We start from the raw sequence: 26,062 nt of genomic DNA, 5'->3' as shown, positions 1-26,062 counted from the left end.
GCTCTCTTCGCCCTCTTCTCTACTCTCTCTTCGGCCCCTCGCCCTCGTGGCTGCCGCTCTTTCCCTGTCCCGCGCTTACCCTCTGGCCTTTGCCCGTGCCTTTTGCCACTCCATCTGAAAAATAGCCCGGGCACTGCATTGGGCGGATATGGACAATTCAGGCCAGGCGAGGCGGGACGTGACGAAGGGGAGGAGGGAAGACCACCGGAGGGAGGGACACCTGAGGAGGACCGACTGAGGGAAGGCCAACTGAGGAAAACCAACTGAGGAGATGAACTGAGGAGACGAGCTGAGGGGAGGCTTCAAATTACCGGGCCTTCAGCCTCAGCCGACCTTCGAATATATGCACACCAACTCAAACTGTCGGCTGGCGACGAAGAATCATCCCTGCAAGGTAAAGTACCCAAACAGAGACTTTAACTTTGGGGTACTCGAACCTGGACAACGCCCTTGCAGCGCCCGGAGACCACGTGACAACGGCAGGCTCCAGGGTGCACCAAGAGCGAACCCCGAACCCCACCGCTGTTTTGAGTCCAACAAACCCTTTTGATTGGTGAGCATGAAGTTCTGACCCCTCATAGTTTAATCTAGTTAGGTATAGGGGGTGGGATAAGGATAAGGTGATTGTTAAGATAGTTGTTTTCCCTCGATGTGCCGTGTGTTCCCCATTCCCTGTATAAGTATAGTTATTCTTTTGTATTTTTGCCTGTAGAAGTGTACACTAGTAATTTTCCATAAGATTGTATCAATTTTTTTCCTCTTCAATAAAATCTTGGTTTTGTTTACATCCAACCACCTGTCTACTCGAGTCTTCTCTGTACCGCTGCCTTGTACCTAAGTCCGGTGTCAAGAACCCAGGGGTGTGGGAGCGATTCGAACCGCTCACAAAACAGTCAGAGGCATAACTGACTGGGCGCACGCGCCACAACCACAGACCACCCCCTGCAGAAATGGCGACCGCGGCAAGACACCGGCAACAAGGTTGCGATGCAATAGACAGTGGTTCAGATGAGCGAACCGTGATGGAGGAAAGGATTTCTGATTATGTGTTTAGCAAGGTGAATATCACTAAGAAGTGGATCACCACTATGTTAAGGGCTGGGCGTCCGATAGATGCAGCAGCTAAGTGGACAGAGGTAAAGGAACACAAGAAGTCCTTAGAGAAGGCAGTTTGGCTGATGTGCTTTAAAAAGCAGGTCCAGCTCTTGGACGGGCTCATTGCAGCACAGGCAGTCGAGTTAAGGGAGTCAGCCCTGGAGATCCAGGGTAAGGCTCTCGCAGGGGAAAAGCTATTCGTAGCTTTGCAGGCTTTGAACCAAGACAGAGTACATTTAGTGGGAGAATACAAGGCCCAGTTGGAATACCTACGGTGCCAAGTCACCGAGGCCAAGGGAAACGAGTTCAGGCTGCGGGAGAAGAATGCCCGCTTGGCAAGGCAGATCAGGGAACAGGAAGAGAAAGTACAGGAGGTAAAAGCCGCTTACAAGCTAGCAAGTGAACAGGGGTTTGAGGAGGCAGACCACGGCCCCTGTAGAGAAAGGATAGAAAATCTGAGCCGGGCCCTCTGGAAAGCAAAAGGCATGGTATGCCTCATAAGCCCAAAGGCAGGCCAGGCAGATTTTATGGGGAACGAGGGGAGGACAGATCCAACGTCACCGGTGGTGCCCAGGGATGACCCGGTTGAGAGAGAGGAGACCTCATGGCCACCACCCGTAGCGCCAAGTCTCAGCGAGGTTTGGCAGCACTGGGGGTGGAACCGGGGGTGGAACCCGAAGTGGAGCCAGAGGTGGAGGTGGAGGTAGAGCAAACCCTGCCCGAGAGGCTGGAGCCGGGACTGATGTGCCCAGCACGGCATCGGTGGTTCGGCCCACCCGCTAATGGCGACATTGAGGGACCCCTCCAAAACCAGTTCGTATTACCCTTTAATACCCAACAGCTCAGGGTTATGGTCAACCATATCCTGAAGCTTTCCGCCAAGGGAGACCCCTCGTTCCACTTCAGGGAAATAGAGCAGACCGCCAGCGTCAACGACTGCGATGACGCTGAGAAGGCCAAAATGCTGCTATTCTCCCTGGAGAGTAATCTCCTCCAATCCCTCTCTGACGAGTGTAAAAGGGGGCAGAGCGGGTACGAGGAGCTTAGAGATGCGGTTCTAGAGGCCATGGGGATGGATGAGGGAAGTCCCTTCTCCCGCGTGGAGAAGACGACCCAGCTTTCTGGGGAAACCCCGCAGGCCTTTGCAGACCGGCTGTGGCTGGTGTACCGGAAGGCTTGCCCGAAGACGCAGGGCCGGGCATTCCTGAATGGGGATTCCCTGAAGCATTGGCTCCGTTGCTTGGTGGCGAACAGCTTGCCACAGGTCCGGGCCAAGGCCGAGGTCTGGTTTGACCCCAAAGATCCCCAGACCACAGAACTCATGGTAATTAGGTAGCTCACTCTGGCTTACAAGAATGGTAGGGGAGCTGATGCACACCCACCCGAGGGGAAGGTGCATGAGATAAGACCAGGAGTGCAGAGTAGGAAAGAGTGGCACCAGGAAGGGAGTAACCCCCCAACACAAAGACCAATTGTTACGGGTGTGGGAAGGATGGTCACTGGTGGAAGGAGTGCAAAAACCCTTGGAAGGATAACAAGGGAAAGCAGCCCACAGCCTGTTGTGCCAAATAACTGCCCGAATCCGAAGTTAAAGCTTAAGACTGAAGCTTTTTATTAAATAAGAATCATGGCAGAGTTAACAGAGTCCATCATCGACCGAGCCCTTGGTAGAACATACCAGAAGAGGGGCGGGGCCAGGGAGGAGCATTAGTGGTTCCCCCTGGTGGAACATTCCAGACATTACAAGTGCAAGTACAAATATCAGAACACAGTTATTTCATCACATTCACCCCCTGCTATAGATTCAGTCTGTCAGGAGGTCTGATAATTCTCTGGGAATGACGTAACTCTTGCTGAGGCTCCTCCCGGAGTACTAACTCCGGTTCATTCGAATTCCCAGAATCATCAGTATTTTCCACACTGAGGGTTTGTGTCTCTGAAGGTCCAATACCACGATGAAAACTCTACTCTCAGAGTCGAACTCTTTTCGAGCTCCAGCAGGTGCAAGATCTTTAATAGAGACCGTATCCTCTCGCCCATCCGAATATTGAATATACGCATACTGGGGATTAGCATGGAGGAGTTGTACTTCCTCCACCAGTGGATCAGTCTTGTGGCCTCTCACATGTCTGCGCAACAACACAGGGCCCGTGGTCGTCAACCATGTGGGTAACGATACTCCATTAGTAGCTTTTCTTGGAAAACTAAACATCCTTTCATGAGGGGTGGCATTCATCGCTGTACACAAAAGAGACCTTATGGAATGCAGCACGTCTGGCAGGACATCCTGCCAGCGAGAGGTCGGCAGGCCTCGTGACTTCAGAGACAGTACGATAGCCTTCCACACTGTCGCATTTTCTTTCTCGACCTGCCCATTACCACGAGGGTTATAGCTGGTAGTTCTACTCGTTGCAATCCCCTTCGATAGCAAAAACTGTCGTAATTCTTCGCTCATAAAGGAAGAACCCCTATCACTATGTATATAGTTAGGCATGCCGAACAAGGAAAACAGTTGGCAGAGGCATTTAATTACAACAGCACTAGTCACATCCGGACAGGGGATAACAAAAGGGAACCGAGAGTACTCGTCTATAATATTAAGAAAATGGACATTACGGTCGCTCGATGGAAGGGGACCTTTAAAATCGAGACTCAAACGCTCAAATGGTCGAGTTGCCTTAATAAGATGAGCTGGCTCGGATGGCTTATAGGAGCGGGGTTTGCATTCAGCACAAACATGACAGGTTCTGGTCATTGTCCGGACCTCCTCAATAGAGTAGGGTAGATTGTGGGACTTAATGAAGTGGTTCATTCTGGTAACCCCAGGGTGGCAGAGTGCGTCGTGGAGGCTTTGAAGCTTATCTGTACCTAGACTAGCACATACTCCTCGTGACAAAGCATCCGATGGCTCATTAAATACTCCAGGCCTGTACTGAATATCATAGTCATATGTTGACAGTTCTATTCGCCATCTTAAAATCTTATCATTTTTGACCTTGCCTCTCTGCTTAGTGTTGAACATAAAGGCCACATATCGCTGGTCAGTAATGAACGTAAAACGTTGGCCAGCGAGATAATGTCTCCAATACCTGACTGCTTCAATAATTGCCTGTGCCTCCTTTTCCACTGAAGAATGTCAAACTTCTGGTCCTTGCAATGTACGAGAGAAGAAGGCTACTGGTCTACCAGCTTGGTTAAGAGTTGCTGCCAACGCAAAATCAGATGCATCACTTTCCACTTGAAATGGGATCTTCTCATCCACGGCACATACCAATGCCTTCTCAATGTCCCGTTTGATATTAAGGAAAGCCTCCTGAGCTTCCGCCGATAGCGGAAAAGACGTCGACTTAATAAGAGGTCGGACTTTATCTGAGTAGCTAGCCACCCACTGGGCATAGTACGAGAAGAATCCCAGACACCTTCTTAAGGCTTTTACAGTGTGAGGTAAAGGTAATTCCTTAAGTGGGCGTAATCTTTCAGGGTCTGGCCCGATTACCCCATTCTCCACAACGCAACCAAGAATACACAAACGTGTAGTATTGAAGGTACACTTGTTTTCGTTGTAGGTCAGGTTTAACCTCTTTGCAGTTTCTAGGAACTTCGCGAGATTTTGATCATGCTCCCGTTGGTCACGCCCACAGATGGTAACATTGTCCAGGTACGGGAATGTTACTTCCAACGCGTATTCATCCACCATACGATCCATCTCCCGTTGGAAGACGGATACCCCATTCGTCACTCCAAAGGGCACCCGAAGGAATTGGAACAGGCGCCCATTAGCTTTGAAGGCCGTATAAGGTTGGTCTTCTATTTTGATGGGGAGTTGATGGTAGGCAGACTTTAAATCAATGGTGGAGAACACGCGGTACTGAGCAATCTGGTTCACCATCTCAGAAATACGAGGCAAAGGATAGGCGTCTAATTGGGTATACAAGTTTATAGTCTGGCTATAATCGACCACAAGTCTTTTCTTCTCATTAGTTTTAACCACCACCACCTGGGCACGCCACGGGCTACCACTGTGTTTGATGATTCCCTCCCGTTGAAGCCTTTCCACTTCCTCTTTTATAAATGTTTAATCTTCTGAACTATACCGTCGACTCTTAGTCGCTATAGGTCTACAATTAGGAGCAAGATTCGCAAACAAAGAAGGCGGGCTTACGTTTAAAGTAGAAAGGCCACAGACTGTGAGTGGAGGCTGGGATCCACCATACTTAAGGGTAACGCTCTCATGCTGACACTGGAAGTCCAAGCCTAATATTAAGTTCACACACAACTGAGGTAATATGAGGAGTTTAAAGTCCTTATACTCCGTATCCTTAACGGTCAATGTGACTTTACAATATCCAGTTACCTCCGAAGTAAGGGATTTGGACGCCATCACAATTTCACTTCGAGTAGGATATACCTTCAATGAACAGGAGTTAACAAGGTTGGGGTGTATAAAACTTTCAGTACTGCCACAGTCTATCAAACACCCAGTAGGACGACAATTAATCTTAATGTCCATCATAGATTTTGACAAGGAACACGGTATGGTCTGGTCAACTGTAGCCGAGGCTAGAGTAAAACGATAGGCGGCAGCAGAGAAGACATCGGGTACAGGATTACCCTTACACACTTCACTAAAATGTCCCCGTTTCTTACATTTAAAACAGGTAGCCTCTCTGGCTGGGCAACTTTGCCTGGGGTGTTTAGATTGGCCACAGAAATAACACTTAGACCCATGGGGCACAGCCGCAACAATAGGATTAAGTGGGGGCTCCATTGGTGTTATGGATGCCTCCATACTCGGAACACACGAGGCTGAGAGAGATGCATGGGCTGATGCATACACTTCTGAATTCTTCTGGGCTACATCTAACGATCGAGCAGCAGCGACAACCGTTTTTAAAACTAACGAGTCGTTCTCGAGGAGTCTCTGTCTAATATAATTAGATCGGAGGCCAGATATGAAAGAATTGCGGATGGCTTCTTCCTGATACACTATGGCAGAGACAGCCTTGTAGTTGCAACCCTTAGCCAAAGCCTTAAGGTCCTGCAGGAAATCGTCCAGAGATTCCTTGGGTAATTGCCTGTGAGTAGACAGGAGATACCTGGCGTATACTTCGTTAACCGACTTAAGGTACTGGGCTTTAAGAGCTGCGAGGGCCTCTTCATATGTAGTAATATCTTCAATTATAGAGTAAGTTTGATGACTTACCAAGTTGGTTAGAAGACCCAACTTGTTAACCGTCGGATCGGTCGATGATGCGATGAAGTGTTCAAAACATCGGAGCCAATGCGTAAATTTCTTCGACGCATCTGCCGAATGGCGATCGATATCCAGACGCTTTGGTTTCAAAAATCGATCCATCTTCCAAAAGTTGTTATTTAATAAAATTGATGTGCCAAATAACTGCCCGAATCCGAAGTTAAAGCTTAAGACTGGAGCCTTTTATTAAATAAGAATCATGGCAGAGTTAACAGAGTCCATCATCGACCAAGCCCTTGGTAGAACATACCAGAAGAGGGGCGGGGCCAGGGAGGAGCATTAGTGGTTCCCCCTGGTGGAACATTCCAGACATTACAAGTGCAAGTACAAATATCAGAACACAGTTATTTCATCACACAGCCCCAGCCCAAAAGGCGGGGGTAGGGACCCCTTCCGCAGAGGTTGAGTCACTTTTGGACGCCATGAGGTCCTTACTGACTGGCCAGGGGAGAGTAGCAGCCGCCACCGGTGCTCTCACCCCGTCAGCCCCATCCAACCCACAGCCGTGACTAGAGCCTGCACAGCCTGTTTATCTGTGTTCGCTCTGATATGATGAGTGGAGAAGACCCCTTTTGGAGATGGAGGTGGAACAGGTGACAGGGACCTATCTGTTGGACACGAGGGCATCGCGCACCGTGATCTACTCAGCTAACCCCATCACCTCACCTCTCTCCAGCGGGGTCCCATACAGTCTATCGGGGTTCACGGGTAGGGAACAGGCCGGCTCGGTTTCCATCCTGCTCGCCATTCGGATAGGACTGCTCCGCTCCAAGTGGACGTGTTGTGATGAAATATTTCCATTCATCACTGCCTGTGACTGAGATCGGTTTCAGTGTCATTTCCCTTCCCCCAGACCTCATTGTATTGTGTACTGGAATGTGCTGTATTGTATACTGGAATGTGCTGGAATGTGCTGTGTGTAGGGCTCCGCCCATACCTGGCCCCGTTTGTAAGCTAGCTTCAGTCAAGCCCCAGTCTCCAGAAGGATGACATCTCTCTCGCTTACGTGTTTCGTTCTAAGTTAATAAAAGCCTTGTTTTGTTCTGCTACCTTCGAGTCTCGGAATTATTGAGGCACATCAATTTTATTAACTTATTTTTCAACACTATGGATCAACTCCTGAAACCCGAACGTTTGGATTTGGATCAACATGCTCCGGACGCATCAGCATGCTTCGGACACTGGTTTGAGTGTATGGAATTCTTCCTGGACAATTCCGCAGCCGTCAAAGATGCTACGGACGCTGCAAGGATGAGACTCGGAATTCTGCGGAATTGGGTAAGCCACCGGGTTTACCCCCTCATCCAAGACGCCGAGACGTACCTGGCCGCCTGCGACATCTTAAAGGCGCATTACCAGCAGCCTACGAATGAGGTGTATGCTAGGCACCTGCTCGCCACCCGCGCACAGCGACCTGGGGAATCGGTGGAGGAGTTCCTAAGCACCCTAAAAATGCTTGGCAAAGACTGCAAGTGCCGAGATGTAAAAGCCGCAGTGTACACTGACGAGCTTGTTCGCGATGCCTTCATCACAGGCCTCAACTCCACTTGCATCCGGCAAAGACTGCTGGAAAAAACGGGGTTGGACCTGAAACAGGCTGCGGACACCGCGCGATCCCTGGATGTGGCCCAGAGAAACTCGGACGCCTACTCTTCAGCCCGCGCCGTCCACGCCGCCACGTGTGCACCGAGGGCGCCGCCATCTTGGAAGGCATCTTCCCTGCCCGACAGCCCGACACCGGCTGGGCCCCGCTCTCCCCCCAGAAGCCCTACGACAGCCGCGACGCGTCAGGGACCCAACTGCTACTTCTGCGGGCAGCCAAAGCACACCAGAAACCTGTGCCCGGCGAAAGGCACCACCTGCTTTAAGTGCGGTAAGAAGGGGCACTTCGGGAAGGTGTGCAGAGGGAACCCCGCCGGAAAACCAACCGCCGGAAAACCCGCCACCGCCGCGTGTGCGCCGTGGGAGCGGCCATCTTGGACGCCATTTTGCCCGACCTCGTGGGGTCCGCCATCTTGTGAGCAGACAGCGTGGACGCCATCTTGTATCGATCAGGGCCCTACAGTGGCATCGGTCACAGTGGACCAGACCAGGCTGCACCCGCTATCCAGATCAATGGTGGACATCGAGGTAAACGGGTGCCGGGTTAAATGCTTAATTGACAGTGGAAGCACGGAGAGCTTTATCCACACAGAACTGGCACAACAACTCTCCCTAAAGGTGGTCCCTACTCAGGGTACCATTTCTATGGCTGACAAAACCCAGACATCGGCCATTCTGGGTTACTGCATGGTACAATTGTGCGTTAACGGAACTGTATATGATAATTTTAAAGTATTAATCATGAAGAACCTATGTGCGAGCGTGATCTTGGGCCTGGATTTCCAGTGCAACCACCAAAGCATCACGCTCAAGTACGGTGGGTCCCAGCCGCCCCTCACAGTGTGCGGTCTGGCTACCCTGAAGGTAAAGCCGCCTTCGCTATTCGCGAACCTTACCCCTAACTGCCGGCCAATAGCGACCAAAAGCAGGAGGTACAGCTGGGAGGACAGGCAGTTTATCGCGACCGAGGTAGACAGGCTCCTGAAAGAGCGCATTATTGAATGCAGCAACAGCCCGTGGCGCGCCCAAGTGGTAGTGGTAAGGAGTAGCGAGAAGAAACGGATGGTGATCGACTATAGTCAAATGATCAACAGGTACACCCTACTAGACGCCTACCCGCTACCCCGCATATCAGAAATGGTGAACCAAATCGCCCAATACCGGGTGTTCTCCACCATCAACCTCAAGTCAGCGTACCACCAGCTCCCTATCAGACCAGAGGACCGCCCGTACACCGCCTTCGAGGCGAACGGACGCCTCTACCAATTCCACAGAGTCCCCTTTGGGGTGACGAATGGGGTCTCGGTCTTCCAGAGGGAGATGGACCGCATGGTCGATGACCACCACTTGCAGGCAACCTTCCCCTACCTCGACAACGTCACCATCTGCGGTCACAACCAGCAGGATCACGACTCGAACCTCGAGAGGTTCCTGAAAACCGCACAAAAACTCAACCTCACCTACAACGAGGACAAGTGCATTTACAACACCACGCGCCTCTGCATACTAGGCAGCGTGGTGGAGAATGGGGAAATTGGACCAGACCCCGACCGATTGCACCCCCTACGGGAGCTGCCCCGGCCCAACACTCCCAAAGCCCTGAAAAGGTGCCTGGGATTATTTTCTTATTATTCCCAATGGGTCCCCAACTACTCCGACAAAGCCCGCCCCCTCTTGAAAGCATCCTCTTTCCCGCTCTCTGCTGAGGCCCACGCCGCCTTCAAAAGCATTAAGCAGGATATTGAGCGGGTCACGCTACAGGCAGTGGACGAGAACACTCCATTTCAAGTGGAAAGTGATGCGTCTGACTTCGCCTTGGCGGCCACCCTCAACCAGGCGGGGCGGCCCGTAGCTTTCTTCTCGAGGACCCTCCAAGGGCCCGAGATCAGACACTCCTCCGTGGAAAATGAGGCCCAAGCCATCGTGGAGGCAGTGCGCCACTGGCGCCACTACCTAGCCGGCAAACGCTTCACCTTACTTACCGACCAGCGGTCGGTAGCGTTTATGTTCAATAATAAACAGAGGGGGAAGATTAAAAATGATAAGATTCTTAGGTGGCGGATCGAGCTCTCCACCTTCGAGTACGACATCATTTACCGGCCAGGGGCCCTTAACGAGTCCCCTGACGCCCTCTCACGAGGGATGTGTGCCAGCGCCACCGGGGATCGGCTACAGACCCTCCACAATGACCTCTGCCACCCAGGGGTCACGCGGCTGTTCCACTTCATAATGTCCCGTAACTTACCCTACTCGATTGAGGAAGTTCGGTCCCTGACCAGGAACTGCCGCACTTGCGCTGAGTGCAAGCCTCGGTTCTACCGCCCAGGTAGAGCCCACTTAATCAAAGCTACACGGCCCTTTGAGCGGCTCAGCTTAGATTTCAAGGGCCCCCTCCCATCCGTCGACCGCAATGTTTACTTCCTGAACATTGTGGACGAATACTCCCGGTTCCCATTCGCCTTCCCCTGCCCAGACATGACCAGCGCCACGGTCATTAAATGCCTCAACAGCCTGTTCTGCCTGTTCGGTATGCCGAGCTACATCCATACGGATAGGGGGGCGTCCTTCATGAGTGAAGAGCTATGCCAGTACATGCTGTCCAGGGGGATCGCCACGAGCCGTACCACCAGCTACAACCCCCGGGGTAACGGCCAAGTGGAGCGAGAGAACGGGACAGTATGGAAAGCAGTCACTCTAGCTCTAAGGACCAAGGGCCTCCCTATCTCCCGCTGGCAGGAAGTCCTCTCGGATGTTCTCCATTCGATACGGTCGCTATTGTGTACGGCCACTAATACCACGCCTCATGAACGAATGTTTGTCTTTCCCCGGAAATCCACCTCAGGCGTATCCATGCCGTCATGGCTCTCCACCCCAGGTCCGGTACTCGTGCGAAGGCATGTGAGGGGCCACAAGACGGACCCTCTCGTGGAGCCAGTACACCTACTCCACGCCAACCCCCAATACGCATATGTCCGGCACGCCGATGGAAGGGAGGACACCGTGTCCATAAAAGACGTCGCCCCAGCCGGCATTGACAACAACCACGGCAATAGCGGCAACGACGATCACAGCAACTCTTACCCACCCACTACTCTTTCATCACCCCCGGAAGAACACCGACCAACGGCACCCCCACCAACTACCCCTTCAACAACCCTGGCCGCACCCCCGGCAGAGACCCAGGAGGGTACCGGGGACACCCAGCCGACACCCGCGGCACCGCAACAGCCACGTCGGTCGCAGAGGACTATCAAACCCCCGAACAGACTAAATCTATAGAAGGGGTGAATGTGATGAAATATTTCCATTCATCACTGCCTGTGACTGAGATCGGTTTCAGTGTCATTTCCCTTCCCCCAGACCTCATTGTATTGTGTACTGGAATGTGCTGTATTGTATACTGGAATGTGCTGGAATGTGCTGTGTGTAGGGCTCCGCCCATACCTGGCCCCGTTTGTAAGCTAGCTTCAGTCAAGCCCCAGTCTCCAGAAGGACGACATCTCTCTCGCTTACGTGTTTCGTTCTAAGTTAATAAAAGCCTTGTTTTGTTCTGCTACCTTCGAGTCTCGGAATTATTGAGGCACATCACGTGTGTCCTGATGAAATGGGACGTGGAGGGTGAAAGAGGGGTCCTGGGAGCCGACGTTATTGTAGGCCACAGGATCCTAGTGGATTTGAGGAATCACTGCCTTTGGGGGGCAGGCAAAGTAAAGAACGGAGAGATCGCAGTTATCCCGGATAAGGAAGGGAAAGGGACCCTCTGCACCATGAAGCCCAAAGAGGATTACAACCTGGGGCTCATGGTCAGCAACACCCCACCAAAGTTCCAGGCATTTGTGCAGGCCCACCTGGCCACATTTGCCACTCACAAACACGACTGCGGGAGGGTCACAGGGTTTGAGGTCAGCGTAGACGGGGACCCCATGGCCTGACCACAGAAACAGTATAACTTCCCCAGGGAAGCAGAGCCAGACATGGAAGCAGCCATGTCCGCGTTAGTGCAGCAGGGAGTTCTGAGACCGATAGTGACCCACGTGAATTCTTCGTTATGGCCGGTCAGAAAGCCGGACAATTCCTGGAGGGCCACGGTGGACTATCAGGTGCTCAATAGCAACATCCCAGCCTACACACCCACAGTAGCAGCAGTTGCCGACCTCATCGGGAGTATTCCAGCATCTGCGACCACTTTCACGGTGCTGGATATTTCAAATGGGTTTTGGTCCATCCCTTTAAGGAGGGAGGATCAGTACAAGTTTGCCTTTACGTTTAAAGGGCAACAGTACACGTGGAACTGTTTGCCACAGGGCTTCCACAATAGCCCCAGCATTTTCCATCAGTGAATGGCCGACAGTTTGAAGGATTTTAGCCAGCCCAGACAGTTGGTTCAATACGTGGATGACCTGCTCCTGTTCACTGCTTCGAAAGAGGAGCATGGCCCACTATTGGCCGAACTGCTGGAGCTGTTAGGACAGAAGGGTTTCAAAGTAAATCCCAAGAAGGCGCAGATCGGCCAGCCGGAGGTGAAATTTCTCGGTCTGACCGTGCGCGCTGGAGAAAGGGCCATAGATAAGGCTGGGGAAGGAGAATCCCGGGACCCCTATCGGGCAGGTCCGGAAGCCGCAGTCCGGGACAAGGGAGGCACACGGGGGGTAGTTTTGGCCCGGACCTAAAGCGGGTCCGGGTCCAAGATCCCGTCTGTAAGACCGTCCCGGTGAGGAAAGAGAAAGGGGAGCCCCTGGAAGGTCCGTTCGGGGCAGCGGGCGAGCCTTCAGCACAGGTTTTAAAACAGGCCGCTGGTTACATCAACCAGTGCAAGCTGTTTACGCCTGAAAGGGGAAAGCAGCCAGTTGGGAAAAGGTCTGAGGATAAAGATCCTCAGCCTGCAGCAGGAGCGAGTTCACAGACTGCACAGGCAGGTGCTGTGGCTTGCTTGAAGGGAGGGACCATCCAGCCCATCGATTGGGACACTCACCCACTCTTCTGGGATCTAGACGAGGGGGAGGGACCTGAGGGCGAAAACCCCGCCCCTAACCCAGGTGTAGAGAGGGAGGGACCTGAGGTCGAAAACCCCGCCCCGGACCCAACCATGGGACCTGGGGGTGGAGACTCTCAGCTCGCAGCAGCAGGCTGCGAAAAGTTACCTGCCCCCAGCCCAGGTTTAGGAGGGGTCAAGCCTGGGGGAGCAGCGGTTCGGGTAAAAGGCTCAGCGGCCAAGAAAGCCCCACCCGTCAAAGCCCCTAGAAGGTCCCCACAGACACCCCAGACGAGAAAGCCATGGTCACCAGCCCTCCAGTTACCAAGGGCCGCCCCTCGAGTCAGGGAGAGGTCCAAGGACACAGGCCCTCAGCCAGCAGCCACGGGCTGCGAGGGACCAACAGCCAAGGATGGTGCGGTCACGCCGGGGGGAGCGGCAAGCCGCAGTCCGACCAGGGATTAGCCTGGCCGCCCGGAGATGGGCGGCGCATGTATTTAGTTTAGTTTAAGTTAAGTTTAAGTAAAGTGTAATTATTAGGCTTAAGTTTGGGTGTTTATAATTTAAGTTAAATAAGGTGATGGGTAGTTTTAAGTTAAGTAATCTGTTAAGAGTGTATCTTTGGGTCGAGGTTGTAATGTATGCACCTATAAGGGAGAGAATTACTTTTACAGCTCCTGTATACTGTAGTACCGGCAGTGACCACACCTGTATATAAACCCTGAGTAGTGATCTGTACACTTAGTTCTAGAGTAACCCTCATTCAGTAAACACCTGTTGAATCGTTCCCTGCAGTCTTGTTGTCTAATTATTGAAGGACACAACATCAAGATACACGGACATAACATTGGCGACGAGCAGATTCGAACCTACCTGCAACTCTGCATCACCTCCCAGGGATTCGCTCCTGGAGAACAGTGGAAGAAGGTCGAGTCCAGAAGCACGGGTGTCGACCACGGGCAACCGCCCAGGCATCCAGCGGAGATTTGAGCATCGCAGGGGAGGCTGTCGAGAGCCAGGCTTGGCTTTCCAGTCACGATGGTCCAGCGAAACGGGCTGGCAACAGGTACTGCGCAGACCCTTCCCGGACAGCGGCAGCTAGAGCCGACCGGGCAGCACAGAAAAAGGCCGAGCAGCGTCGATGGGGGAGAGAGAGAGGGCAGAGCGCACAGGGCGCAGCCGGTGTTCAGGACCGAGCGGTGTCAACGGGGGAGAGAGACGAGAGACAGCAGAGCGCAGCCGGTGTTCAAGGGCCGAGCAGCATCAACGAGGGAGAGAGGCGCGCAGGAAAACGCGAGGCGCTGCCATTGCCACGAGGACCGCAGAGAGCGGCATTGGCAGCAGCGCAGGAGCAGCGCACGAAACCCACAGGGCGTCGCCATTTGCCACGAGGACCACCGAGAGCGGCGTTGGCAGCAGCGTGGGAGACTCCATTTTAAGCCACAGCGGGGAAGACAGGAAATCACAGGAGACGCCATTTTAAGCCAGTCTAACCACACCCAAAAATGCCGAAGAGTGGCAGTATTACAGCGTTCAACAATGAAGTCGAAGATTGGACGACATATGTCGAACGCATAGAAATATACTGCAAGGCGAATGAAGTGCCAGATGACAAGAAAGCGCTGGTATTGTTGAATTCAATGGGTGCAAAAACGTATGGCTTACTACGAAACCCAGTAACCCCAGAGAAGCCAGCAGAAAAGGATTTTGAAAATATAGTGTCAATCCTACAGGACCACTTTAACCACACACCGCTGCTGATAGCAGAAAGATTTAAGTTTCACAAAAGGAACCAGCATAAAGATGAAAGTAATGCTGAGTATTTAACGGAACAGCGCAAGCTATTGAAACACTGCCAGTTTGGAACGGGACTAGCAGATACTTTAAGGGACAAGTTTGTGTGTGGGCTTCAAATGAAGGAACCCAGAAACGGCTTCTATCAGAAAAGGACCTTAAGCTGGACAAGGCTTTCAGCATTGCAGTATCATAAGAAGCAGCAGCACGGGGCGCTGCAGAGATACAATGGAGACCGCAAGAATATGGCACAAATGAAATGTCATACGGAACAGTGAAGTGCTATCGCTGCAGCAGAACAACACATGACCATAATGATTACTGGTTCAAGGACAAAGTGTGCAGACAGTGTGGAAAAGTAGGATACATATCAAGAGTCTGCAGGTCGGGAAAGAAAACCAGCAGCAAGAAATCTCCACAGGAGAAGTACAAGAAGGTACATAAGGTGACGGAGAGTAGTTCAGACGAACAGAAAAGTGATACAGACTCCGGAAGCAAGGAGCTGGGTTGTCTGAAACTACATAATGTGATCAAAACGGAGGATCACCAAACTATCTGGGTCACGCTCAAGATAGATGGAGTCCAAGTGAAAATGGAATTGGACACAGGATCAGCCCTAACAGTCATAAACCGAAGGGACTACAAGCGGCTATTCTCACATATACCCTTGAGAGATACAAAGATTGTCTTGAAGATGTACACAGGGCAAAAAGTCTACCCTAAAGGAAAAATAAGGGTGAACGTTATATATAACGGCAAGGAAACACCAAAAATGCACCTATATGTATTGCCAGATGGAAGACCACCACTACTAGGACATGAATGGATCCGGAAGATACAGCTAGATTGGCATTCCATACAAGCACTTACTGTAGATGCCAAAAAGGATGACGACGTCACACCTGGACGACTGTCAAAAATGCTAACTGACGCACAAGAAGTGTTCCAGCAGGGACTCGGAACACTAAAAGGCATAACAGCGATGATCAAAATAGAGGAAAATGCAAGCCCAAAGTTTTTTAAGGCCAGACCGGTACCTTATGCGATCCGCCCAGCCGTCGAAGCAGAGCTGGAAGGTTTGGAAAGTTCAGGAGTACTGTCCAAAGTGGACTGGAGTGAGTGGGCTACACCCATCGTTCCTGTAATGAAGTGTTCGCTGAGTAATACGCCTGGGGAAGCAAAGAAGGTTCGCATCTGTGGGGACTTTAAGGTGACAGTGAACCCAGTCCTTCACACTGTACAATATCCGCTTCCGCGGATTGAAGATATTTTCGCCTCGCTATCTGGAGGGAAACGCTTCACTAAGATTGATCTGGCCCAGGCGTACCTGCAAATGGAGGTAGAAGAAGCCTCGAAACAGTACCTCACGATCAACACTCATAAAGGTCTCTACCAATAAAACCGGCTGGTGTTCGGGGTAGCATCAGCTCCGGCTATTTGGCAAAGGGCAATGGAACAAGTCCTGCAAGGGATTCCAGGGACCCAGTGTTATTTGGACGACATCCTGGTCACGGGCGAAAATGACAGTGATCACCTCGCCAACCTGGAGCAGGTGCTCACTAGATTGAAGGAATATGGGCTCCGAGCTAATCGCCCAAAATGCGAGTTTTTCCAGAAGCAGATCTCGTATTGTGGCCACGTTATTGATAAAGAGGGGTTACATAAGTCCCCTGAAAAGATTGAGGCAGTAGTCAAGGCTCCAGCACCGGAAAATGTGTCACAACTGAGGTCGTTCCTCGGGCTGGTGAACTACTACCATAAGTTCTTGCCGAATTTGTCTACCGTACTACACCCACTGAACACCCTACTGCAAACGGGGGTACCATGGAAGTGGAGTGACGAATGTAAACGAGCTTTCCAGAAGAGCAAAGCATTGATCACATCAAAAGAGGTGTTGGCTCATTTCAACCCAGCACTACCAATTCGGTTGGCGTGTGATGCATCATCCTATGGCATTGGAGCGGTGCTGTCGCACAAATTCCCAGATGGCTCTGAGAGGCCAGTAACCTTTGCGTCTCGGTCACTAACCTCAGCCGAGCGTAACTACGCCCAGATTGACAGGGAAGCCCTCAGCCTAGTGTGGGGAGTGAAAAAGTTCAATCACTATCTGCACGGGCAGAAGTTCACCTTGCTGACTGACCACCAACCACTTGTCTTCATCTTTAATCCAAAGAAGGGCGTTCCGGTGATGACTGCGCAACGGCTACAAAGATGGTCCCTTTTTCTAGGGGCACACCAATATGAAATCGAATATAAGGGCACGAAACAGCATGGAAACGCTGATGGGCTATCACGCCTGCCACTGCCTACTGCGGAGGAAGCACCAGCAGTGGATACTGTCGAAATATTTCATTCGACTATAATTGAATGCTTCCCAGTAACTAACGCTGGTATAGAGAAGGAGGCCCGAAATGACCCGACACTGTCTCGGGTATATGATTTGACGGTGAAGGGATGGCCAGCACATGGCAACTCACTGTTGCCAGCATTCTCATCCAGAAGAGAACAGCTGTCAGTATGCCAGGGGACCTTGATGTGTGGATCCCGAGTGGTAATTCCACCCGAGTTAAGGGAGAGAGTGCTCAATGAGCTTCACGAAGGTCATCTGGGAGGGGTGAAAATAAAAAGCCTTGCTAGGGCTTATGTGTGGTGGCCGGGGATCGATCAGCAAATCGAGGACCTGACAAAGAGCTGCTCAGGATGCCAGAAGGTCCAAAATGCACCATCACATGCCCCTCTACACCCATGGGAGTGGCCCTCATCTCCATGGCAACGGGTGCATATTGATTTTGCTGGTCCATTCATGGACTCAATGTTTTTAATAGCCGTGGATGCGCACTCGAAATGGCCTGAGGTGATCAAAATGTCCTCCACTACCATGGAGAAAACTATTGCAGTCCTACGGACCATTTTTGCCAGGAACGGCTTGCCAGAGCAGATTTGCTGTGATAACGGACCACAGTTTGTGTCCGAAGAGTTTCGAAGATTTATGAAAAGGAATGGGGTAAGGCATTACACATCCGCCCCGTATCATCCAGCCACAAATGGATTGGCTGAGAGGTTCGTACAAACCTTTACAAAGCAGTAAAGGCCATATGCGATGACGACATTCCACTGCAGCATAAGGTGGACAATTTCCTGTTAGCCTACAGAAATGCGACACATGCAGTCACCAACCAGGCCCCGGCCATGATGTTCTTTAACCGAAGGTTGAGATCTCGTCTGGATTTGCTCAGACCTAATGTACGAAGAGATGTTGAGAGTAAGCAATTCCAGCACATCAATGAGAAGCCGACAAGGAGCTTCAATGTAGGGCAACCAGTCTTGGCCCGCGACTACCGAACAGAGAAATGGCAACCAGGAATGATATGCACACGGCAGGGGCCACTAATGTACACCGTGGATGTTGGGGAGAACATCGTGAGAGGCCATGCTGACCAGATCCTAGAGTCACAGGAACGAGTCAACCCCATGTCTCGGCCATACGTACCTGGTGAGGAACCCGACGTACAGGTCACATCTACCTCAGAAACAATAGCATTGGAAGCTGATGAATCAACTGACGACAGGGTGCTAGAATCGCCTCCGCACCAAGAGCGAGACACTCGGGAAAGGCGTTATCCAGAAAGAATCAGGAAGCCGCCCCAAAGACTGAATTTATAAATAGACTATTTTCAGCTAATGTTGCATGTTAAAAGTGTTAATTGTAATTAGTTTGATATTTAATTGTTAAATGAGTGTTATGGTACTGTTAATCTAAAAGGGGAGGAATTGTAATGTATGTACCTTTAAGGGAGAGAATTACTTTTACAGCTCTTATATACTGTAGTACCAGCAGTGACCACACCTGTATATAAACCCTGAGTAGTGATCTGTACACTTAGTTCTAGAGTAACCCTCATTCAGTAAACACCTGTTGAATCGTTCCCTGCAGTCTTGTTGTCTAATTATTGAAGGACACAACATCAAGATACACGGACATAACAGAGGTCGCGGGACCCGACCATGCTTCACCAAGCCAGAGAATCTCTTGGGGACCTAGCTGCATGTTCTTTTACATCTTTTTGCAGAAAGATTTTCGGGATGGAATGGATCATGATCCTATTCGCCCTGATCGGGATGAGTGTGGAGAGGAGGGGCAACATCCAAGACTCCCACATCTACTGGTGTTCAGGAGACAAGGCGCCCCTGGCGATCGATGGGAGCGGTGAATGGGATGCGGCGGAGACCGTCGTTTACGTCCACGAGGGAAGGTGGCCAGGATGGTTGGGGTCCAATTCGTCTCAGTACTCCAGCCAAACCGGATTCACGTACGGGGAGACCTCCCTCCTGTGCCCCAGGGTACGAGTCGTTACCACGATGGTCAGCATCACCATTGGAAAGCGAATATGTTTGACGTGTAAAGGACACATTCCACTGGATAGGTGGTGGTGGCTCAGGAAGTTGAGCAAGGACATGGGGAATGCCCCGAAGTCGAGTGGGAACGGTTGGGAAACAACACCCATCGGACGATTACCGGGACTCATGGAGGACTAAGCGTGTGTTGGGACAAGTGGTGGGAACCGGATCAAGGGACTTACATCTGTATGTGGGGGTCAGAGGAGGTCTGCCCCACAGGCATATCCATCTTTTTCCACCGACAGTGGCATGACGCTGGGGAGGGGATGAGGTTGGATACCAGCCTGAAGGCGTGCGCGGTCCCATTCTCCCCGATCCCAGTGAATGCCACTGAGCTTGTTATCCGTCCCCGAAAGCTCCCGCCCACAGTGCAGGTGGCGAGGTTACCCAGGGAAGGTTGCCCCACCGCCACCAAGGGACCAGGGAATGGGTTGGTACTAGTCCCCACTGATTAGATGCTGTACCAGTGGGTACACTACGTGGTAGCCTCCGTGATTTTAAATCTCACAGAGGTACATTTACCAGAGTGGTGCCCCAAAGAAACAGAGCAGTTATACCAGGCCCTATTAAAGGACATGTTCAAGAAATTTTACGAGTTCGATTTTGCCCACGTGGACAAGACCGAACTCTACACCACACACCGAGAGTTTTTGGGTAATGCCGGGAAACAAAGAAGGGGTGTATGGAATGATGTTTTTACTGCGTTTAATACTGGGTCCTCTGTCATCAACAGCTTGGATGACATAGAGCTGCAGACCCAGATAAACGGTTTAAAAACACAGTTAAAAAGGATATTACTGGATGAGAACAAGGTATTGGGCTCGGATTGCATGAGGACCAGGCCATGACGGTCCATTTAAAGGAGATCATAGCCGAGTTGGAAAAGCATGCAAAGACAGTAAATGCTCTCATAACGAAGGACAGAAATGCTTCTGACCAGGCTGCGCAGAATGAGGTGTGCGTGTTATACGGGGCGTGGTTACTGGGCGAGGACCGCAGTAATCTGGAGGATTTAAAACAGGGTTTGGTCCCCTCCTGGATTAGCAACAAGCACCTCGCAGCCCTCCACCCTTTTGAGAATGCATTAAGCCCGTGCCAACTCCGGCTAGCCTTTGAGGCCTACCCAGTCCCCATGGATTGTGGGTGGTCCAAACACACAATCATGGGAGTAGTCGTTAGGATGCTGGTCATGGGTAGGACAGCCCGACCCGCACTGGTATACAGGGTTGAGAACATTGGAGTCATTCAAGGGGCTGTACACATTCGTTTCACAACGGTCTCGCCTTACGTCATTAAGTGGGAGCACGCTATGACATGTAGTGACCTCTCAGGGTGCCGGAGCCAGGGAGCACACATAATCCTGTGTCCCCAGCACTTGAATGCCTTTTCAAAACCGCAGTGTGGGTTCAGAGCTGCTGACGCGAAGCCTATAAATTGTACCATGGAGACAATGGCACAAGGCCATGTTCCCCCGCAGGCAGGTGGGACATATTGTGTCATCACCGGCGCGTCCCAGTACCAGCATGGACAGCACAGCTGGTGTCCGGTTAGTGACAGCAGTTTCTGTTTTAAACCCAAGGCAGAAGTTCAAGTGGCCCAGGAGCGAATTGTCCCCTTTCCTGAACCCTCCACTGTTCACCTCACTGTGAAGGAGAATTTTATGAATTTGCAGAAGTACGTAGCCCATTTTGGCTACGAAATTCCCCCTCTCCCTGAACATCTGACCAAAATACGCAAAGCCGTAATAGTTTTGCAGAAACATTTTTACACTCTCGAACAGAAAACAGTAGAGATAGGGACTAAGATATTGGATATAGTGACTCCATCCTGGTGGAACATTTTCAGTAATATAGAGGTCCCTTCGTGGATCAGACTGGCTTCCCACATTCTCGTGGTTTGTCAGTTAGGAATAGTGTAGTATTTAGTTTGTATTCAATGTAAGGGAAAGCGTCGGTGGTCAGAATTCCGAAACCAGAGGATTTGGAAGGAACACTATGTAAAGGTGGAGGGTGATACGCTGGTTTAAGTCTTTTCCCTGTATTATAAGTAAAGGATTGTTGTTTCTTAGTGATTGTTATTTTTAATAAAGGTTTTTTTCTTTTGTTGTTTTTTTTCTGCGACGCGGTTTAATAAAGATGTGTGTACCAAGTGGTGCAGGAGTGTTGGACCCCCTCCATGCTTGGATGTGTGTGTAAAGTCTGTAATTTTACTCTCTGTATGCTGATGTACACTACATTTCCGCGGAATAGGAAGTGCACGTGTCATGGGTATATTAGATAGGTAATTACAGGGGAAGGTTGACTATGGAGGGTCAGAAAAATTTTGCTCACCTTAAAAATATGATACTTCAAGCAAGTTTTAGTATCACAGGGTGGAGTGTAAGATTTGCAAAATTTCTGCATTTCCCCGAAGGTTGTTATTAATAAACGGGACCCTGCGTGAACATTTTAAATCAAAAAGGGTACCCAAGATGGCGTCCGTGCCTCGTGGCAGAAAGCCTGTGGGATTTCAAAATGGACTCTGCAACGCAGACAGCTTGTGGATCGAAACCCAAGCTGCAGTTTTCTGTGAAGAGAGACTGTGTATTTTGAAACCAGACAGGACTCTGAATTATGTATTAGACCGAATTGGAGACAAATCTAAATTCAGTTTAGGCCTATAGTTAAGGCCATCAAGCAGTCTACATATATAATCGGAATCAGATTAAGAGAACCATCGAGGGTGGACAGGCCCATCAAGGAACATTCATGACAATACAAGTCGATTATCGGGCCGGTAGATGCGATTACCAGCCATCTAAAACCAGTTAGTATGGATTGCTACCATTATTTAAAATAGCCCGCCAAGATTAAGACAAAGAACTAACCTGATTTGGTGCGCAGATAAGGGTTTTCGAAAGGAGTATAATTGAAGGCCCCCAGGTAGCAATTGCTCTCTTCGCCCTCTTCTCTTCTCTCTCTTCGGCCCCTCGCCCTCGTGGCTGCCGCTCTTTCCCCGTCCCGCGCTTACCCCCTGGTCTTTGCCCGTGCCTTTTGCCACTCCATCTGAAAAATAGCCCGGGCACTGCATCGGGCGGACATGGACAATTCAGGCCAGGCGAGGCGGGACGCGACGAAGGGGAGGAGGGAAGACCACCGGAGGGAGGGCCACCTGAGGAGACTGACTGAGGGAAGGCCAACTGAGGAAAACCAACTGAGGAGACGAACTGAGGAGACGAACTGAGGGGAGGCTTCAACTTACCGGGCCTTCAGCCTCAGCCGACCTTCGAATATCTGCACACCAACTCAAACTGTCGGTTGGCGACGAAGAATCATCCCTGCAAGGTAAAGTACCCAAACAGAGACTTTAACTTTGGGGTACTCAAACCTGGACAACGCCCTTGCAGCGCCCGGAGACCACGTGACGACGGCAGGCTCCAGTGAGCACCAAGAGCGAACCCCGAACCCCACCGCTGTTTTAAGTCCAACAAACCCTTTTGATTGGTGAGCATGAAGTTCTGACCCCTCACAGCTTAATCTAGTTAGGTATAGGGGGTGGGATAAGGATAAGGGGATTGTTAAGATAGTTGTTTTCCCTCGATGTGCCGTGCGTTCCCCAATCCCTGTATAAGTATAGTTATTCTTTTGCATTTTTGCCTGTAGAAGTGTACACTAGTAATTTTCCATAAGATTGTATCAATTTTTTTCCTCTTCAATAAAATCTTGGTTTTGTTTACATCCAACCACCTGTCTACTCGAGTCTTCTCTGTACCGCCGCCTTGTACCTAAGTCCGGTGTCTAGAACCCAGGGGCGTGGGAGCGATTTGAACCGCTCACAAAACAGTCAGAGGCATAACTGACTGGGCGCACGCGCCACCACCACAAGCCACCCCCTACACATTCTACTGCTTCTGATCACCCATTTACTCACACCCTCTTTTTAAAATTTCAATTCATGATCAGAGGAAGATATGCCCCATAATCTTTAATGAAGGCTATCCTGCAATAAATTAAATTGCTTCTGATTTGACTATAGAAGAAATTCTCTTAAATTCTTTCTCTCAAACTTCTGCATTTGTTCCTTACAATAAGACTTTGCTAACTGTGGCACAGAGGCTACATGTCCTGTTTTCCCGAATTCTCCTGTTTCCTTTATCTCGAGTTGTTTTCACTGGGAACATTCTTGTGTTCTGCTAAAATTCTTATATTTTTAAACTCATTTAATTCACAATGGTAAAAGTACTTCCAATGCTCCTGTTATACTGGCAATTTGAGTATTCTATGGCGAGTGTCTCACCTCCTGACTCCCCAAAGCCTTTCCACCACCTACAAGGCACAAGTCAGGAGTGTGATGGAATACTCACCACTTGCCTGGATGAGTGCAGCTTCAACAACACTCAAGAAGCTTGACACCATCCAGGACAAAGCAGCCTGCTTGATTGGCACCCCATCTACCACCTTAAACATTCACTCCCTCCACCACTGGCGTACCGTGACTGTAGTGTGTACCATCTACACGATGCACTGCAGCAACTCGCCAAGGCTTCTTCGGCAGCACCTCCCAAACCCGCAACCTCTTCCACCTAGAAGGACAAGCGCAGCAGGCGCATGGGAACACCACCACATCCAAGTTCCCCTCCAAGTCACACACCATCCTGACTTCGAAATACATCAACATTCCTTCATCGTTGCTGGGTCAAAATCCTAGAACTCCCTACCTAACAGCACTGTGGGAGTACCTTCACCACACGGACTGCAGCGGTTCAACAAGGTGGCTCGCCACCACCTTCTCAAGGGCAATTAGGGATGGGCAATAAATGCTGGCCATGCCGGTGATGCCCATATCCCAGAAACGAATATAAAAAAAATTGCTTTCACATGTACATCACTATGATTCAATGCTTCTTCAAAATTGCATTGTATAGATGTTGATTGCTCAAACCTCTGACTGTCTTTTCCACTGAGGTTTACCCAAGCTGCTAGTGTTGTGATGCAGAAGCGTTGTATTGGATCCAATGTAAACTAAGGATCTGATTCAGTGCCCTGGAATCCAGTGCACCTCATCATGGTGTCAGCTGTGGCTCAGTTGGTAGTACTCTTGCCTCTGAGTCAGAATGTTGTGGGTTCAACTCCCACTCCAGGAACTTGAGCACAAAAATCTAGGCTGACACTCCAGTGCAGTGCTGAGGGAGTGCTGCACTGTCGGAGGTGCCGTCTTTCGGATGAGACATTAAACCGAGGCCCAGTCTGCTCTCTGAGGTGGATGTAAAAGATCCAATGGCACTATTTCAAAGAAGAGTAGGGGAGTTATCCCCGGTGTCTTGGCCAATATTTATCCCTCAATCAACATCACTAAAACAGATTATCTGGTCATTATCACATTGCTGTTTGTGGGAGCTTGCTGTGTGCAAATTGACTGCCGCGTTTCCCACATTACAACAGTGACTCCACTTCAAAAGTACTTCATTGGCTGTAAAGCGCTTTGGGACCTGAGGTTGTGAAAGGCGCTATAGAAATGCAAGTCTTTCTTTCTTTCTATGATGTCAAGACATAGATCTAGTCTGACTCGCTGGGTTAACAAACAATGAGACTATGAGGTAACTCTAGTCTAATGTGTTCTGGTCAGGTTATATTGTGTGTGCATGGTGGTGCTCAGAGTTTTAGTGTGAAAGGCCAGTGGCAGCTCACCTGGAGAATGTTGCACAAGGAATCAGCAATTACATCACCAATTCCTCGGTCCAGCAGCAGCTTGAGAGCTGCCATTTCCTCAAGCTGTTCGAGACCAACTCCTAAAGGCTCCCTGCTGAAGAATTAACAAGAAAAATGGAAAGGGTGCAAATGCCCTCCCACACAAAAACCCCAGCCATTAACCGATGAATTTCCCTCCATTGCACTACCGAGAGCTGCTTAATCTACACAAATTAACTAAAATCTCCGCAACAAATCTATTATTAGTCTGTTACTTTCCGAGCTCTTATTTTCGGTAATGCTACTTTGCGATAGAATCTCCCAGTGTACTGTTAGCTGTCACTTTCAGAATAAAGTATGACCTTTGTTATATCCGTGTATCTTAATGTTGTGTCCTTCAATAATCAGACAACAGACTGCAGGGAACGATTCAACAGGTGTTTACTCAACGTGCTTCAAACTGCAACTGAAACAACAGATTACGACTCAGCGTTATACACAGGTGTGGTCACTGCCGGTACTACAGTATACATGAGCTGTAGAAAGTAGTTCCCCCCCTTAAAGGTACATACATTACAATTCCTCCCCTTTTAGATTAACAGTACCATAACACTTATTTAACAATTAAATATCAAACTAATTACAATTAACACTTTTAACATGCAACATTAGCTGAAAATAGTCTATTTATAAATTCAGTCTTTGGGGAGGCTTCCTGATCCTTTCTGGATAGCGCCTTTCCCGAGTGTCTTGCTCTTGGTGTGGAGGCAATTCTGGCCCCCTGTCGTCGATTGATTCATCAGCTTCCGATGCCACTGTTTCTGGGGTAGATGCGACCTGTACGTTGGGTTCATCACCAGGTACGTATGGGCGAGGCATGGGGTTGACTTGTTCCTGTGACTCTAGGATCTGGTCAGCATGGCGTCTCACGATGCTCTCCCCAACATCCACTGTGTACATGAGTGGGCCCTGCCGTGTTCATATCATTCCTGGCTGCCATTTTTCTGTTTGGTAGTCGCGGGCCAAGACTGGTTGCCCTACATTGAAGCTCCTTGTTGGCTTCTCATGGATGTGCTGGAATTGCTTACTCTCAACATCTCTTCGTACGTTTGGTCTGAGCAAATCCAGGTGAGACCTTAACCTTCGGTTAAAGAACATCATGGCTGGGGCCTGGTTGGTGACTGCATGTGTCGCATTCCGGTAGGCGAACAGGAAATTGTCCACCTTGTGCTGCAGCGGAATTTTGTCATTGTACATAGCCTTTATTGCCTTCTTAAAGGT

General features: G+C 50.3%; 1 pseudogene; it reads right to left on the bottom strand.

Moving 5' to 3' along the window:
* The window catches only part of LOC147124840 (uncharacterized), a 107,326-nt pseudogene extending 82,470 nt beyond the window's left edge, over nucleotides 1-24,856 (bottom strand).
* Nucleotides 24,857-26,062: the final 1,206 nt, after the last annotated feature.

This window comes from Somniosus microcephalus, chromosome 1 (assembly GCF_052327205.1).
Source record: "Somniosus microcephalus isolate GS21.2 chromosome 1, FLI_Smic_1.0, whole genome shotgun sequence".
NCBI lineage: Eukaryota > Metazoa > Chordata > Chondrichthyes > Squaliformes > Somniosidae > Somniosus > Somniosus microcephalus.
The sequence above is the reverse complement of the archived record's forward strand: the minus strand, read 5'-3'. Positions and strand labels throughout refer to the sequence as shown.